Consider the following 17,254-nt stretch of genomic DNA (forward strand, 5'->3'; position numbering starts at 1 on the left):
GCTTCTTGGCTACTGGACATGAAGCTCCAGAGGGACGATCACAGGTACAGCCTGGATGGTCACCGGAGCCACGCCGCCGGCCCCCTCACAGATGCTGAAGCAAGAAGAGGTCCAGAATCGGCGGCTGAAGACTCCTGCAGTCTTCTTAAGGTAGCGCACAGCACTGCAGCTGTGCGCCATTTTCCTCTCAGCACACTTCACACGGCAGTCACTGAGGGTGCAGGGCGCTGGGAGGGGGGCGCCCTGGGAGGCAAATGAAAACCTTTAAAAAGGCTAAAAATACCTCACATATAGCCCCAGAGGCTATATGGAGATATTTACCCCTGCCTAAATGTACTAAATAGCGGGAAACGAGCCCGCCGAAAAAGGGGCGGGGCCTATCTCCTCAGCACACGGCGCCATTTTCTGTCACAGCTCCGCTGGTCAGGAAGGCTCCCAGGTCTCTCCCCTGCACTGCACTACAGAAACAGGGTATAACAGAGAGGGGGGGCAAAATAAATGGCAATATATATTAATATAAAAGCAGCTATAAGGGAGCACTTAATCATAAGGCTATCCCTGTCATATATAGCGCTTTTTGGTGTGTGCTGGCAGACTCTCCCTCTGTCTCCCCAAAGGGCTAGTGGGTCCTGTCTTCGTATAGAGCATTCCCTGTGTGTCTGCTGTGTGTCGGTACGTGTGTGTCGACATGTATGAGGACGTTATTGGTGTGGAGGCGGAGCAATTGCCAAATATGAGGATGTCACCTCCTAGGGGGTCGACACCAGAATGGATGCCTTTATTTGTGGAATTACGGGATAGCGTCAACTCGCTTAAGCAGTCGTTTGCCGACATGAGGCGGCCGGACACTCAATTAGTGCCTGTCCAGGCGCCTCAAACACCGTCAGGGGCTGTAAAACGCCCCTTGCCTCAGTCGGTCGACACAGACCCAGACACAGGCACTGATTCCGGTGGTGAAGGTGACGAATCAACCGTATTTTCCAGTAGGGCCACACGTTATATGATTTTGGCAATAAAGGAGATGTTACATTTAGCTGATACTACAGGTACCACTAAACAGGGTATTATGTGGGGTGTGAAAAAACTACCAGTAGTTTTTACCGAATCAGAAGAATTAAATGACGTGTGTGATGAAGCGTGGGGTGCCCCGATAAAAAACTGCTAATTTCAAAGAAGTTATTGGCTTTATACCCTTTCCCGCCAGAGGTTAGGGAGCGCTGGGAAACACCTCCTAGGGTGGACAAAGCGCTAACACGCTTATCAAAACAAGTGGCGTTACCCTCTCCTGAGACGGCCGCACTTAAAGATCCATCAGATAGGAGGATGGAAAATATCCAAAAAGGTATATACACACATGCAGGTGTTATACTACGACCAGCTATTGCGACTGCCTGGATGTGCAGTGCTGGGGTAGTTTGGTCAGAGTCCCTGATCGAAAATATTGATACCCTGGACAGGGACAATATTTTACTGTCGTTAGAACAAATAAAGGATGCATTTCTTTATATGCGTGATGCACAGGGAGATATCTGCACACTGGCATCACGGGTAAGTGCTATGTCCATTTCGGCCAGAAGAGCTTTATGGACACGACAGTGGACAGGCGATGCGTAGAGGAGTTATTTGGGGTCGGTCTATCGGATTTGGTGGCCACGGCTACGGCCGGGAAATCCACCTTTCTACCTCAAGTCACTCCCCAACAGAAAAAGGCACCGACCTTTCAACCGCAGCCCTTTCGTTCCTTTAAAAATAAGAGAGCAAAGGGCTATTCATATCTGCCACGAGGCAGAGGACGAGGGAAGAGACAGCAACAGGCAGCTCCTTCCCAGGAACAGAAGCCCTCCCCGGCTTCTACAAAAGCCTCAGCATGACGCTGGGGCTTCGCAAGCGGACTCGGGGGCGGTAGGCGGTCGTCTCAAGAATTACAGCGCGCAGTGGGCTCACTCGCAGGTAAATCCCTGGATCCTGCAGATAATATCTCAGGGGTACAGGTTGAAATTAGAGACAGAGCCACCTCGCCGTTTCCTGAAGTCTGCTTTACCAACGTCCCCCTCAGAAAGGGAGACGGTTTTGGAAGCCATTCACAAGCTGTATTCTCAGCAGGTGATAGTCAAGGTACCTCTTCTACAACAAGGGAAGGGGTATTATTCCACTCTTTTTGTGGTACCGAAGCCGGATGGCTCGGTAAGGCCTATTCTAAATCTGAAGTCCTTGAACCTGTACATAAAGAAGTTCAAGTTCAAGATGGAGTCACTCAGAGCAGTGATAGCGAACCTGGAAGAAGGGGACTTTATGGTATCCTTGGACATCAAGGATGCGTATCTCCACGTTCCAATTACCCCTCACACCAGGGGTACCTCAGGTTCGTTGTACAAAACTGTCACTATCAGTTTCAGACGCTGCCGTTTGGTTTGTCCACGGCACCTCGGGTCTTTACAAAGGTAATGGCCGAGATAATATTTCTTCTTCGAAGAAAAGGCGTATTAATTATCCCATACTTGGACGATCTCCTAATAAGGGCAAGGTCCAGAGAACAGCTAGAGATGGGTTTAGCACTATCTCAAGAGGTGCTAAAGCAGCACGGATGGATTCTGAATATTCCAAAATCCAAATTAATGCCGACAACTCGTCTGCTGTTCCTGGGGATGATTCTGGACACAGTTCAGAAAAAGGTTTTTCTTCCCGAAGAAAAAGCCAAGGAGTTATCTGACCTGGTCAGGAACCTCCTAAAACCAGGAAAGGTGTCTGTACATCAATGCACAAGAGTCCTGGGAAAAAATGGTAGCTTCTTACGAAGCAATCCCTTTCGGCAGATTCCATGCAAAGGGATCTGTTGGACAAATGGTCAGGGTCGCATCTTCAGATGCACCTGCGGATAACCCTGTCGCCGAGGACAAGGGTATCCCTTCTGTGGTGGTTGCAGGAGGCTCATCTATTGGAGGGCCGCAGATTCGGCATGCAGGATTGGATCCTGGTGACCACGGATGCCAGCCTGAGAGGCTGGGGAGCAGTCACACAGGGAAGAAATTTCCAGGGAGTGTGGTCGAGCCTGAAAAAGTCTCTTCACATAAGCATTCTGGAACTAAGAGCAATCTACAATGCTCTAAGCCAGGCGGAACCTCTGCTTCAAGGAAGACCGGTGTTGATCCAGTCGGACAACATCACGGCAGTCGCCCATGTAAACAGACAGGGCGGCACAAAAAGCAGGAGGGCAATGGCAGAAGCTGCCAGGATCCTTCGCTGGGCGGAGAATCACGTGATAGCACTGTCAGCAGTATTCATCCCGGGCGTGGACAACTGGGAAGCAGACTTCCTCAGCAGACACGACCTTCACCCGGGAGAGTGGGGACTTCATCCAGAAGTTTTCCACATGCTATTAAACCGTTGGGTAAAACCAATGGTGGACATGATGGCGTCTCGCCTCAACAAAACACTGGACAGATATTGCGCCAGGTCAAGAGATCCGCAGGCAATAGCTGTGGACGCGCTGGTAACACCTTGGGTGTACCAGTCGGTATATGTGTTTCCTCCTCTGCCTCTCATACCAAAGGTATTGAGGATTATACGGCAAAGAGGAGTAAGACTAGTGGTTCCGGATTGGCCAAGAAGGACTTGGTACCCGGAACTTCAAGAGATGGTCACGGACGATCCGTGGCCTCTACTTCTGAGAAGGGACCTGCTTCAGCAGGGTCCTTGTCTTTTTCAAGACTTACCGCGGCTGCGTTTGACGGCATGGCGTTTGAATGCCAGATCCTAAAAGGAAAAGGCATTCCGGAAGAAGTCATTCCTACCTTGATAAAGGCAAGGAAGGAAGTCACCGCGAAGCATTATCGCCGTATTTGGCGAAAATATGTTGCGTGGTGCGAGCAGCGGAGTGCTCCGATGGAGGAATTTCAACTGGGTCGTTTTCCTACATTTCCTGCAATCAGGATTGTCTATGGGTCTCAAATTGGGATCTATTAAGGTTCAAATTTCGGCCATATCAATATTCTTCCAAAAAGAATTGGCCTCAGTCCCTGAGGTCCAGATTTTTATCAAAGGAGTACTGCATATACAGCCTCCTGTGGTGCCTAAGGTGGCACCGTGGGATCTAAATGTAGTTTTAGATTTCCTCAAATCCAATTGGTTTGAACCACTAAAGAATGTGGATTTGAAATATCTCACATGGAAAGTGACTATGTTACTGGCCCTGGCTTCGGCCGGGAGAGTATCTGAACTGGCGGCTTTGTTTTATAAAAGCCCTTATTTAATTTTCCATTCGACATAGGGCAGAGCGGCGGACGCGTCCGCATTTTCTCCCTAAGGTGGTATCAGCGTTTCACCTGAACCAGCCTATTGTAGTGCCTGCGGCTACAGACGACTTGAAGGACTCCAAGTTGTTGGACGTTGTCAGAGCCTTAAAAATATACATTTAAAGGACGGCTGGAGTCAGAAAATCTGACTCGCTGTTTATACTGTATGCACCCAACAAGTTGGGTGCACCTGCTTCTAAGCAGTCGATTGCTCGTTGGATTTGTAACAAAATTCAACTTGTACATTCTGTGGCAGGCCTGCCACAGCCTAAATCTGTTAAGGCCCATTCCGCAAGGAAGGTGGGCTCATCTTGGGCGCCTGCCCGAGGGGTCTCGGCATTACAACTCTGCCGAGCAGCTACGTGGTCAGGGGAGAACACGTTTGTAAATTTTTACAAATTTGATACCCTGGCAAAGGAGGACCTGGAGTTCTCTCATTCGGTGCTGCAGAGTCATCCGCACTCTCCCGCCCGTTTGGGAGCTTTGGTATAATCCCCATGGTCCTTTCAGGAACCCCAGCATCCACTTAGGACGATAGAGAAAATAAGAATTTACTTACCGATAATTCTATTTCTCGGAGTCCGTAGTGGATGCTGGGCGCCCATCCCAAGTGCGGATTATCTGCAATACTTGTACATAGTTATTGTTAACTAATTCGGGTTATTGTTTAGGAAGCCATCTTTCAGAGGCTCCTCTGTTATCATACTGTTAACTGGGTTTAGATCACAAGTTGTACGGTGTGATTGGTGTGGCTGGTATGAGTCTTACCCGGGATTCAGAATCCTCCCTTATTGTGTACGCTCGTCCGGGCACAGTACCTAACTGGAGTCTGGAGGAGGGTCATAGGGGGAGGGGCCAGTACACACCACCTGACCTGTAAAAGCTTTACTTTTGTGCCCTGTCTCCTGCGGAGCCGCTATTCCCCATGGTCCTTTCAGGAACCCCAGCATCCACTACGGACTCCGAGAAATAGAATTATCGGTAAGTAAATTCTTATTTTCATCATTTTGAATAAGAAGCTGTAGCTGTGCAAAGGTTAAACAGCGTTGGTCAAAAGATTTGACACTTGAAACTCACACAGGGTGGTCACTTGCATATCACCCACTTGCAATTTGCCTTGACCAACAAGCATTTGGGCATGAAAATGGTGGTAAAGCGGGCACAGACACCAGATTTCATCATTTTGAATAAGAAGCTGTAGCTGTGCAAAGGTTAAACAGCGTTGGTCAAAAGATTTGACACTTGAAACTCACACAGGGTGGTCATTTACATATCACCCACTTGCAATTTGCCTTGACCAACAAGCATATGGGCATGAAAATGGTGGTAAAGCGGCCATAGACACCAGATTTCATCATTTTGAATAAGAAGCTGTAGTTCTGCAAGGGTTAAACAGCGTTGGTCAAAAGATTTGACACTTGAAACTTACACAGGGTGGTCACTTGCATATCACCCACTTGCAAATTGCCTTGACCAACAAGCATTTGGGCATGAAAATGGTGGTAAAGCGGGCACAGACACCAGATTTCATCATTTTGAATAAGAAGCTGTAGCTGTGCAAAGGTTAAACAGCGTTGGTCAAAAGATTTGACACTTGAAACTCACACAGGTTGGTCACTTACATATCACCCACTTGCAATTTGCCTTGACCAACAAGCATTTGGGCATGAAAATGGTGGTAAAGCGGGCACAGACACCAGATTTCATCATTTTGAATAAGAAGCTGTAGCTGTGCAAAGGTTAAACAGCGTTGGTCAAAAGATTTGACACTTGAAACTCACACAGGTTGGTCACTTACATATCACCCACTTGCAATTTGCCTTGACCAACAAGCATTTGGGCATGAAAATGGTGGTAAAGCGGGCACAGACACCAGATTTCATCATTTTGAATAAGAAGCTGTAGCTGTGCAAAGGTTAAACAGCGTTGGTCAAAAGATTTGACACTTGAAACTCACAGGCCGGGTGGTCACTTGCATATCACTCACTTGCAAATTGCCTTGACCAACAAGCATTTGGGCATGAAAATGGTGGTAAAGCGGGCACAGACACCAGATTTCATCATTTTGAATAAGAAGCTGTAGCTGTGCAAAGGTTAAACAGCGTTGGTCAAAAGATTTGACACTTGAAACTCACACAGGGTGGTCATTTACATATCACCCACTTGCAATTTGCCTTGACCAACAAGCATTTGGGCATGAAAATGGTGGTAAAGCGGCCATAGACACCAGATTTCATCATTTTGAATAAGAAGCTGTAGCTGTGCAAAGGTTAAACAGCGTTGGTCAAAAGATTTGACACTTGAAACTCACACAGGTTGGTCACTTACATATCACCCACTTGCAATTTGCCTTGACCAACAAGCATTTGGGCATGAAAATGGTGGTAAAGCGGGCACAGACACCAGATTTCATCATTTTGAATAAGAAGCTGTAGCTGTGCAAAGGTTAAACAGCGTTGGTCAAAAGATTTGACACTTGAAACTCACAGGCCGGGTGGTCACTTGCATATCACTCACTTGCAAATTGCCTTGACCAACAAGCATTTGGGCATGAAAATGGTGGTAAAGCGGGCACAGACACCAGATTTCATCATTTTGAATAAGAAGCTGTAGCTGTGCAAAGGTTAAACAGCGTTGGTCAAAAGATTTGACACTTGAAACTCACACAGGGTGGTCATTTACATATCACCCACTTGCAATTTGCCTTGACCAACAAGCATTTGGGCATGAAAATGGTGGTAAAGCGGCCATAGACACCAGATTTCATCATTTTGAATAAGAAGCTGTAGTTCTGCAAGGGTTAAACAGCGTTGGTCAAAAGATTTGACACTTGAAACTTACACAGGGTGGTCACTTGCATATCACCCACTTGCAAATTGCCTTGACCAACAAGCATTTGGGCATGAAAATGGTGGTAAAGCGGGCACAGACACCAGATTTCATCATTTTGAATAAGAAGCTGTAGCTGTGCAAAGGTTAAACAGCGTTGGTCAAAAGATTTGACACTTGAAACTCACACAGGTTGGTCACTTACATATCACCCACTTGCAATTTGCCTTGACCAACAAGCATTTGGGCATGAAAATGGTGGTAAAGAGGGCACAGACACCAGATTTCATCATTTTGAATAAGAAGCTGTAGCTGTGCAAAGGTTAAACAGCGTTGGTCAAAAGATTTGACACTTGAAACTCACACAGGGTGGTCATTTACATATCACCCACTTGCAATTTGCCTTGACCAACAAGCATTTGGGCATGAAAATGGTGGTAAAGCGGGCACAGACACCAGATTTCATCATTTTGAATAAGAAGCTGTAGTTGTGCAAGGGTTAAACAGCGTTGGTTAAAAGATTTGACACTTGAAACAAACACAGGGTGGTCACTTGCATATCACCCACTTGCAATTTGCCTTGACCAACAAGCATTTGGGCATGAAAATGGTGGTAAAGCGGGCACAGACACCAGATTTCATCATTTTGAATAAGAAGCTGTAGTTCTGCAAGGGTTAAACAGCGTTGGTCAAAAGATTTGACACCAGATTTCATCATTTTGAATAAGAAGCTGTAGTTCTGCAAGGGTTAAACAGCGTTGGTCAAAAGATTTGACACTTGAAACTCACACAGGGTGGTCACTTGCATATCACCCACTTGCAATTTGCCTTGACCAACAAGCATTTGGGCATGAAAATGGTGGTAAAGCGGGCACAGACACCAGATTTCATCATTTTGAATAAGAAGCTGTAGTTCTGCAAGGGTTAAACAGCGTTGGTCAAAAGATGTGACACTTGAAACTCACACAGGGTGGTCACTTGCATATCACTCACTTGCAAATTGCCTTGACCAACAAGCATTTGGGCATGAAAATGGTGGTAAAGCGGGCATAGACACCAGATTTCATCATTTTGAATAAGAAGCTGTAGCTGTGCAAGGGTTAAACAGCGTTGGTCAAAAGATTTGACACTTGAAACTCACACAGGGTGGTCATTTACATATCACCCACTTGCAAGTTGCCTTGATCAACAAGCATTTGGGCATGAAAATGGTGGTAAAGCGGGCACAGACACCAGATTTCATCATTTTGAATAAGAAGCTGTAGCTGTGCAAGGGTTAAACAGCGTTGGTCAAAAGATTTGACACTTGAAACTCACACAGGGTGGAAACTCACACAGGGTGGTCATTTACATATCACCCACTTGCAAGTTGCCTTGATCAACAAGCATTTGGGCATGAAAATGGTGGTAAAGCGGGCACAGACACCAGATTTAATCATTTTGAATAAGAAGCTGTAGCTGTGCAAGGGTTAAACAGCGTTGGTCAAAAGATTTGACACTTGAAACTCATACAGGGTTGCATATCACCCACTTGCAATTTGCCTTGACCAACAAGCATTTGGGCATGAAAATGGTGGTAAAGCGGGCACAGACACCAGATTTCATCATTTTGAATAAGAAGCTGTAGTTCTGCAAGGATTAAACAGCGTTGGTCAAAAGATTTGACACTTGAAACTCACACAGGGTGGTCACTTGCATATCACCCACTTGCAAATTGCCTTGACCAACAAGCATTTGGGCATGAAAATGGTGGTAAAGCGGGCACAGACACCAGATTTCATCATTTTGAATAAGAAGCTGTAGCTGTGCAAAGGTTAAACAGCGTTGGTCAAAAGATTTGACACTTGAAACTCACACAGGGTGGTCACTTACATATCACCCACTTGCAATTTGCCTTGACCAACAAGCATTTGGGCATGAAAATGGTGGTAAAGCGGGCACAGACACCAGATTTCATCATTTTGAATAAGAAGCTGTAGTTCTGCAAGGGTTAAACAGCGTTGGTCAAAAGATTTGACACTTGCAACTCACACAGGGTGGTCACTTGCATATCACTCACTTGCAAATTGCCTTGACCAACAAGCATTTTGGCATGAAAATGGTGGTAAAGCGGGCACAGACACCAGATTTCATCATTTTGAATAAGAAGCTGTAGCTGTGCAAAGGTTAAACAACGTTGGTCAAAAGATTTGACACTTGAAACTCACACAGGGTGGTCACTTACATATCACCCACTTGCAATTTGCCTTGACCAACAAACATTTGGGCATGAAAATGGTGGTAAAGCGGGCACAGACACCAGATTTCATCATTTTGAATAAGAAGCTGTAGCTGTGCAAAGGTTAAACAGCGTTGGTTAAAAGATTTGATAGGGCTAGGCCGCGGACGGGAGGGCCAGACGGGGCGGAGGTAAGAGCAAGAGAGAGAACGCGGGAGAGGAGTCGAGTCTCACGGCAGGGCGAGAGAGAAGCGCAGACTCGGAGCGAGGCTGGCAGGAGACCGTCCAGGAGACGCAGGGAGAGAGGGAGGCGGTTTCGGAGGGAGCCGGCGGAAGCCGCGGACACCCGGGCGCCAGGCGGCGGCATCATCCCGGAAGGGCGACGGATCTCCGCGAGACGGAACCTCTTTACACCCTTTCACCCCCCCGGGACAAGATGAAACCCGTCGGGCGTAGATCGGGATGAGGTGGGGCTGGGGGCAGCTGCTGTTTTCCCAGCGAAAAAAAACACCCACCAGGACGGCTTGCACCGGTTTCCTAGCGAATGGGTTGTCGGATGAGGCGATAACAGGTGAAATCGAGCGCGGCGACGTTCCCCTCCACTGGGGGGCCGCCCGGCGGTGCGGGGCGGCCGGGCCCCGCCGTCCACTCCTCCGAGCTTCCCAATCGGCCCGACCTGGACAGCCGTCCTCCCATCCCCCTTACCGAGCGGGTCCGGCGAAAACACCGCTTTCGAGACGCGCGCGCCGCCCGATACCGAGAGCTACCTGGTTGATCCTGCCAGTAGCATATGCTTGTCTCAAAGATTAAGCCATGCACGTGTAAGTACACATGGCCGGTACAGTGAAACTGCGAATGGCTCATTAAATCAGTTATGGTTCCTTTGATCGCTCGACCCCGTTACTTGGATGACTGGTATTTCTAGAGCTGATACATGCCGACGAGCGCTGACCACCAGGGATTCGTGCATTTATCAATCCAAGACCAATCTGGGGGTTCCCGGCGGGTCGGCACCGGCCTCTCTGACGACTCTAGATAACCTCGGGCCGATCGCCGTGACGGCGACGACGCATTCGGATGTCTGCCCTATCAACTTTCGATGGTACTTTCTGCGCCTACCATGGTGACCACGGGTAACGGGGAATCAGGGTTCGATTCTGGAGAGGGAGCCTGAGAAACGGCTACCACATCCAAGGAAGGCAGCAGGCGCGCAAATTACCCACTCCCGACTCGGGGAGGTAGTGACGAAAAATAACAATACAGGACTCTTTCGAGGCCCTGTAATTGGAATGAGTACACTTTAAATCCTTTAACGAGGACCCATTATAGGGCAAGTCTGGTGCCAGCAGCCGCGGTAATTCCAGAGTGAAGTCGTGTTTAGCTGAGCTCCCAGACCTCCAGAGCTAGGCCGAAGCCTGTGGATTTTCCTGGTGGGGCCTTCCCCAGAATGATGGAGCCTCCCCCAGAATGATGGAGCCTCCTGGGGCTGTTTCCCAGGAGAGTCCCCTGCCTGCAGGGCCTGGCCCTGGTCCTCCCCCTGATCCATCTGGGGGCCATGACAGGCAGGGGGGTGGTGTGGATGGATACGGCGCAGGTTGGAGAGCCTTAGGGGGTGGCCCGGCCGGGGTACCCCCAAAAAATGAGGCTAAGCAAGGGGTGGCCTTATCCCCTGGTGAGGAGAGTGTTCCGGCTGAGGGGGCTTTGGGCCCAGGAGGAGAATATGGGCCCATATTACCTAGTGGCCGAAGGCTCATAGCGCCAAGCAAGTTGAACCCCAGTGTGGTTTTGGTCCCCTGTGTGATTGGGGGGGCCAAGAAACCTGAGGAGCTAAAGGGCCCAGCAGCTGCTGAGGGGCCACAAACCTGTAAAGACACTAAGCCACAGGATGAGGAAAAAGATATAGTGCATGTTTTTGTGGATGCAGCACCTGAACTACAAGTCCCAGCAAACAATATGGGGCTGTGTGCTCACAATAAAACATCTAAAATGCAGCATAATTTAAATTCAGTGGAAAATCTGGATATTGCTTTATTGATGCCTGATGTAGGAAAAATGAAGAAAATGGAGCAATCGGCTCCTGTCTTACCTGTGGTGCCTGCAGTGGAGCTGTGTGTGCAGTCTGTCCCTGTGTGCGGTGTGGAGGATCTGCGGGCAGCGGCTGTGCTGTCTGTAAGAGAAGATCAGTGGGGACCTGCTTGTATGACAGCGGCGGGAGGCCCGGTGAAGTGGGCGAAGTCAGAAGATCTGTTACAGCCTGTAATGGTGGAGGGGAGCCGGTCAGACCCTTTGCTGCAGCCCGCCGGCAGGTCTCTCCAACCGGAAGTGGAGAACGGGTACCCGGCGCTGCTGTGTGTGAACTGTCCGGCTATCACAGCGCTGTGCGGGGAGATTGTTGAGCCGTCGCTGGCAGCCGCGGGTGATGGTCCGTTGCTTGCTAAGGGACGGCGGCTGTCAGCGGCGGTTAGCGGAGGAGAGCGGGTCCCGGAGCGGCAGCAGCGTGTGACGTCAGAGGGGGCTGGAGGCAGCGTGTGACGTCAGAGGGGGCTGGAGGCTCGGCTCCCGAAGTAGCTGGGAGTCGGTCCTCCAGCTCTGTAAAGCAAGGTGATAAATGTATGGTGGGAGGGTGGTGCGGGCAAAGCCCGGAGCTGAAATCCAGGGAGCTGGAGCCTGTAGTAGGATATGCAGCAGCAGGGGGGTGCGGGCAAAGCCCGGGGCTAAAATCCAGTGAAATGGAGCTGGGGGATTGTCAGCCTGCTCTAAAGGGACTGGAGCAGCAAACTGTGTTTATGGCTGCAAGGGGGTATGAGCAAAGCCAGGGGCTGGATCCTTCTGTTAGGCAGGATAAGGATATGGATAAATCACAGTCTGTGGCTGCAAAGGGTGAGGTGGAAAGTTTGGTGCTGGGCTCACCTGTGCAGCAGGGTCTAGGTGTACAGACAGGTATACTTAAGGCTGCAAGTGGGGAGGAGAAGGTAGTTTTGCAAATACCAGAGGTGGTAGGTGGGGATGAGCAGGATATGGATGTACAACAGCAGGACTCTGTTAGTGCGCCGCAGCTGCTGCCGTCAGTGTCAGTGGATGCGGTTATGGTAACGGAAGGGCAGGTTGGGGAGCAAATGGGGTCAGCTCCTGCTATAGGTGCTGATCTGGATGCTGTGATGTTGACTCTGGAAAATGAGATAGCCAGGCTCAAAAAGGTCATCGTGACTAAGAGGAAGAATAGGAACCGGGCATATAGTAGTGAAAGGCCGGTGCTTTCCGCTGAGTTGGCCATTTTGGAGGGGGAGCTCTGTGCTAAATCGGCAGAGTTGGAAGGTTGGAGGTCTAAATTAGTGGTTAAAGAGGCAGAGGTAGAACCGTCTGTGGAACTACCCCCAAACAAATTGGGGGAGGCCGTAGTGTCGGTAGAGGTCGAGCACCCCCTGTATGCCTCAATTCGCAGTTTAGAGGGGGAGGTGCGGGTGGAGTCTTCTGAGGCTGACGTTGGGGGTGTGAAGGCATTAAAAGATCAACCTTATTCCTCGGCTTTTGTGGTAGGTGGAGAGGTGGTAGTAGAGAATACTGCTGAGGGGATTGGGACTGTGGGTGAGGGTCTTAAGATAGGGAAGGTTTTGGGTGGTTTGGTTACCCCTGTTGGGGAGCCTGTTACCAGGTCAGCAGAGTTGGCCCAGGGAGTCCCGAGTCTGGATAAGAGCAAGTTGAGTCTAGGTCAGAGGCAAATTGTTAAAACAATTTATGGTGACAAGTTGGCGGTGCCTGCTCGAGTGGGGACCGCCCTGGTTGCCATGGAGGCTGTACAGCACAGGCTGGCCCTGGCGGAGGGTGGAGTAGTAGGGGCTGGCCCAGTAAATCAGGTGGCACAGAACCCGGTGGCCCCGGGGTCGGCATCGTATGCAGGCGTAGCAAGTGGTCCTAGGAAGTTTCCACAGCAGGGGCCGAAGCGCCGAAATGCTGTCCAGCTGAAATGGCTTGGGAAGGGTCCTCCCCCATGCAGAGCAGATTTTCTTAAAAATATTTTTTCATTAGGTTTTCAAGCTAATGATCTTTTTGCTTGTATACATCCGGTAGGGACGCCTGAATTTGACATAAGTTTTTTTTCTTATAATGGTTTACAGGCCTTTTGGTTGAAATGGGGCGAGGTTAAGTTACAGGAGCCTTGGGTCAAGTTTAAGGCATTCGCTATCACGAGGCAGGAGAGAACTAAAATTACTATTTTAGTTCGTAACGAATCTCTAAGTGAAGCTGACTTAAATTTTTGGTTAAGGAGATTTGTAGAGAAAATTATCTCCCCTGTTGAGAAGGTCCTGGGGGCGATGGGTGTGTGGGGGGGTGCATGGTCAGCCACGGTCAAGTTGGCAAATGGTGGCCATGTACCCTCGGCCGCTTACATCGGAAGGGACAGAATACAGTGCTTCTACCCCGGGCAGCCCCGGACATGCCATAGATGCGGGGATTTTAGACACTTTAGTCGGGACTGCCCGGAACAGAAATGTTCGAAATGTGGCAAATTAGGCCATCTGTCCAGGGATTGTGATGTTATTTCTTGCAATCTATGTGGACAGGAAGGTCACCCCTACAGCCGATGCCCTGAGGCTTTCCACAACTTGGCGATAGATAAAGAATTAGTTGAGGTTGCGAGGAAAGTGGAGGAAGAGGTCTTAGGTCCGGTTTCTGAGTCATCGCGGGCTGTGGTGGCATCTCCTTCTGTGGCCCCTATGGAGGTGGCAGGTCCATCGGGGGTGGTAGCGGGGGGTGTTGTCTCAGGGGCTGTGGTTGTGACACCTGAGGAGGTTCCCTTTAAGTTGGTGGAAAAGGGCAAGGGAGGTAAAGCGAAGAAGAAAAGTAAGGGCAGTGATAGTGTGGTGATAACCAACAGATTTTTTGCTATTTCTAGCGACGAGGATGAGGAGGGTGAAATTGTGGTTGAAGAATCAGGCGATCTAGTTTTAAGATCGAGAAAATTGAAACAAAGGAGGAGGGTAGCCAGCGTTTCCCCGTATTCAAGTAGGCTCAGGGGGAAAAGTGAGAGGGTAGACGGGGAGCCAGTGTTCGCTCAGTTTACCATTGATAAGGGGAAGGGGGAGAGGAAGGAGGTGAGATCTTCCCGGTCACAAAAGCCGGTTTCACAGGTAGCTTCTGTGAAGGGTGGTAGGGAGGCCCCTGTGGAGGTTCCTGGCCCTGTGGACCAGCCTGAGGCCTTGGTGCAGGGTTTGCCCTTGACTGATGGTGGCGTCCCAGGGCCTGGTCCTGGCCAGATACCCTTGACCAACCCAGTATTGTTGACCAACCCAGTATTGTGTCCTGCCCCGGAACCTCCTGATGGGGGAGGGGGGTTGCCTACTGTATCTTGTGAGGTTGTTATTGGTGAGGTGGTTACCCTTGGAGAGGACGAGGTAGTTCCTCCGGGGGTTAGTGTGAAGCGGTGGGGCTCGTCTGAGGATGTGTCCCCCCGACAAGTAAAGAAGAAGTGATAGGGTCCTACTTTTAATAACCCTGTAAGGATGGCTTCCCAGCCTATTAAATTTGCCACTATTAATGTGGCATCTATTCTGTCCGAACATGCTCGTTACATGGCTTTTAATTTTTTCGACACGATTGAGGTCGATTTTTTGTTTTTGCAGGAGACTAGGGTAGGTCGACTTGCTGACCTTCACAAAGCGAAAGCTGAGTGGAGGCGTGGTCCCTCCTATTGGTCTCTTGCAGCCGAGCCGTACGGTGGGTTGGCGGTTCTTTTTACTGGCATGATAACTGTCCAACGGGTTATTGAGGTTCAAGTAGGCAGATGTATGGTTTTGGATGTCAACCTGAGAGGGCACGACCTGAGACTTATTAACATCTATGGTCCCCAGACTAAATGGGACAGGAAGTGTCTTTTCAGGGAGATAAAACCGTATCTTTTTTCGGCCCGGCAGATAATCTTTGGTGGTGACTTTAACACCGTCCTTAGGCCTAAAGATAGGGGAGGCTCAAAGACTACTCTGGGCTATGATTCTCTTTTTTTAGCTAGTATGGTTAGACAGGCAGGCCTGGTGGATGTGCATATTCGCCATTCCCCAGACCTCACGGGTTTCACCTATTTCAGAGGTAGGTGTAGGAGTAGGATAGACAGGTTTTTTGTTAAGGAGAGTTCGAAAACTTCGGCTCCGGTGCTGAAGTTAGTAGAATTCTCCGATCACGTTTTCCTGTGTGCATCCTTGAACGCCTCGGAAACTCCTCAGAAGGGTCGGGGCCTGTGGCGTCTGAACTCTGAACTTCTAAAGGAGGATGAGATCAGACAGTCTTTCAGGGACTTCCTTCAATCTCAGGAGTCACTTTTGGAGGCAGGCTGGAGTAGGTCTGAGTGGTGGGAGGTATGCAAGAAGAGGGCTCGCAGCTTTTTCCGCAACCTCATAGCCAAGAGGAACTTGTTAAAAAGGAATGTCTACCATGCCTTGAGAAAGAAACTGGATTTCTTAATTTCTGAGCAGGGGGATAGTGGGGAGATCTCCCGAGTAAAGGCCCAGATGAAAGAGTACCAGTATGACCGGTATGCGTCCTTGGTTCTGGAGAGGGATTATGGTAAATACCACTCGCCTGATCCCTACCAGAACTGTAGGAACTCGGTTAACTGTAAGGAGATGAGGGGGTTGCGTGATGATCGGGGTGTCCTACGTGAGGATAAGGAAGGCATTCTGGAAGTTGTGCGAACCTTTTACTCCGACCTTTTATCTGAGAAACTGCTTATCAGAGAGAGGATGGAACGGTTTCTGAGGGAGACTCCAGGTCTTGAGAATTTTGGCAGTTCTCTTGATTCCCTAGGGGATTTGATAACGGTGGACGAGGTTAGGAAGGCCATAGACTCCCTGTCTATGAAGAAGGCCCCAGGACCGGATGGGTTAACCTCCGAGTTTTATAAGATCTTTTGTGACCTCCTAGCCCCGCGTCTTATGGAAGTTTTTAATGAAAGCCTGGGTGAGGGTTTGCTCCCTCCTTCCATGAGATTGTCTGCTCTTATCCTACTTTCTAAGGGGAAGGATCCATCCCGTATTGAGAATTGGCGCCCCATCGCCCTTCTTAATACGGATCGTAAGATTCTGGCAAAGGTACTCTTCAATAGACTGATGGAAGTTTCCGGGTCTTTGCTTTCTCCCTCCCAGCACTGTACTGTGAAGGGCCGGAGCACCTTTAGTGCCGTCCTTGGCGTCCGGGAGGCTGTGGAACGGTGCCGTGCTGAGAGGTGGGGAAAATACTTGTTGGCGCTGGATCAGTCAAAGGCTTTTGATAGGGTCAACCACGAGTACCTGATAGGGTCAACCACGAGTACCTGTGGGCTCTGCTAGTACGGTATGGCCTCCTAGTAAGGGTGGTTGATTGGCTGCGAGTTATCTAGGCAAGCCGAGAGCCTCCCTCTGATAAATGGTTGGGTGGGCCCTGCTTTTACGGTGGATTCTGGTGTCAGGCAGGGTTGTCCCCTGAGCCCCCTCCTATATGTCTTTGCAATCGACCCCTTCATCAGAAGGCTGGAGGGCGGCATTGTAAGTGGAGTCCGTTTGAGCCAGAATTTTTCACTGGAAGTGGTGGCTTACGCGGACGATGTCACAGTTGTCTTGTCGGATCCATCTGAGGTGAGTGCTGTGATGTCGTCTGTCCAGGAATACTCGGATGCAATCAGGAAAAGAGTGAGGTTTTCTGGATGGGGGAGGAGGGTCAAGAGTTTGACCTTCCGGATGGCCTCCCCCGGGTGAGCCAGGAGATCAAAGTTTTAGGCATCAGATTTGGCCCTGGCGATTATGCCACTCGAAATTGGGATCTTGGACTGGATGAGGCCGGCCGGAAGGTAGAGCAATGGAAGAGATGGAAGCTGTCTCTTAGGGAAAGGGTTGACTTGATCAAAACTTTTCTGATTCCGGTCTTTTTGTATGTCAGCTACGTGTGC

This window comes from Pseudophryne corroboree, chromosome 2, assembly GCF_028390025.1.
Source record: "Pseudophryne corroboree isolate aPseCor3 chromosome 2, aPseCor3.hap2, whole genome shotgun sequence".
NCBI classification, from domain to species: domain Eukaryota; kingdom Metazoa; phylum Chordata; class Amphibia; order Anura; family Myobatrachidae; genus Pseudophryne; species Pseudophryne corroboree.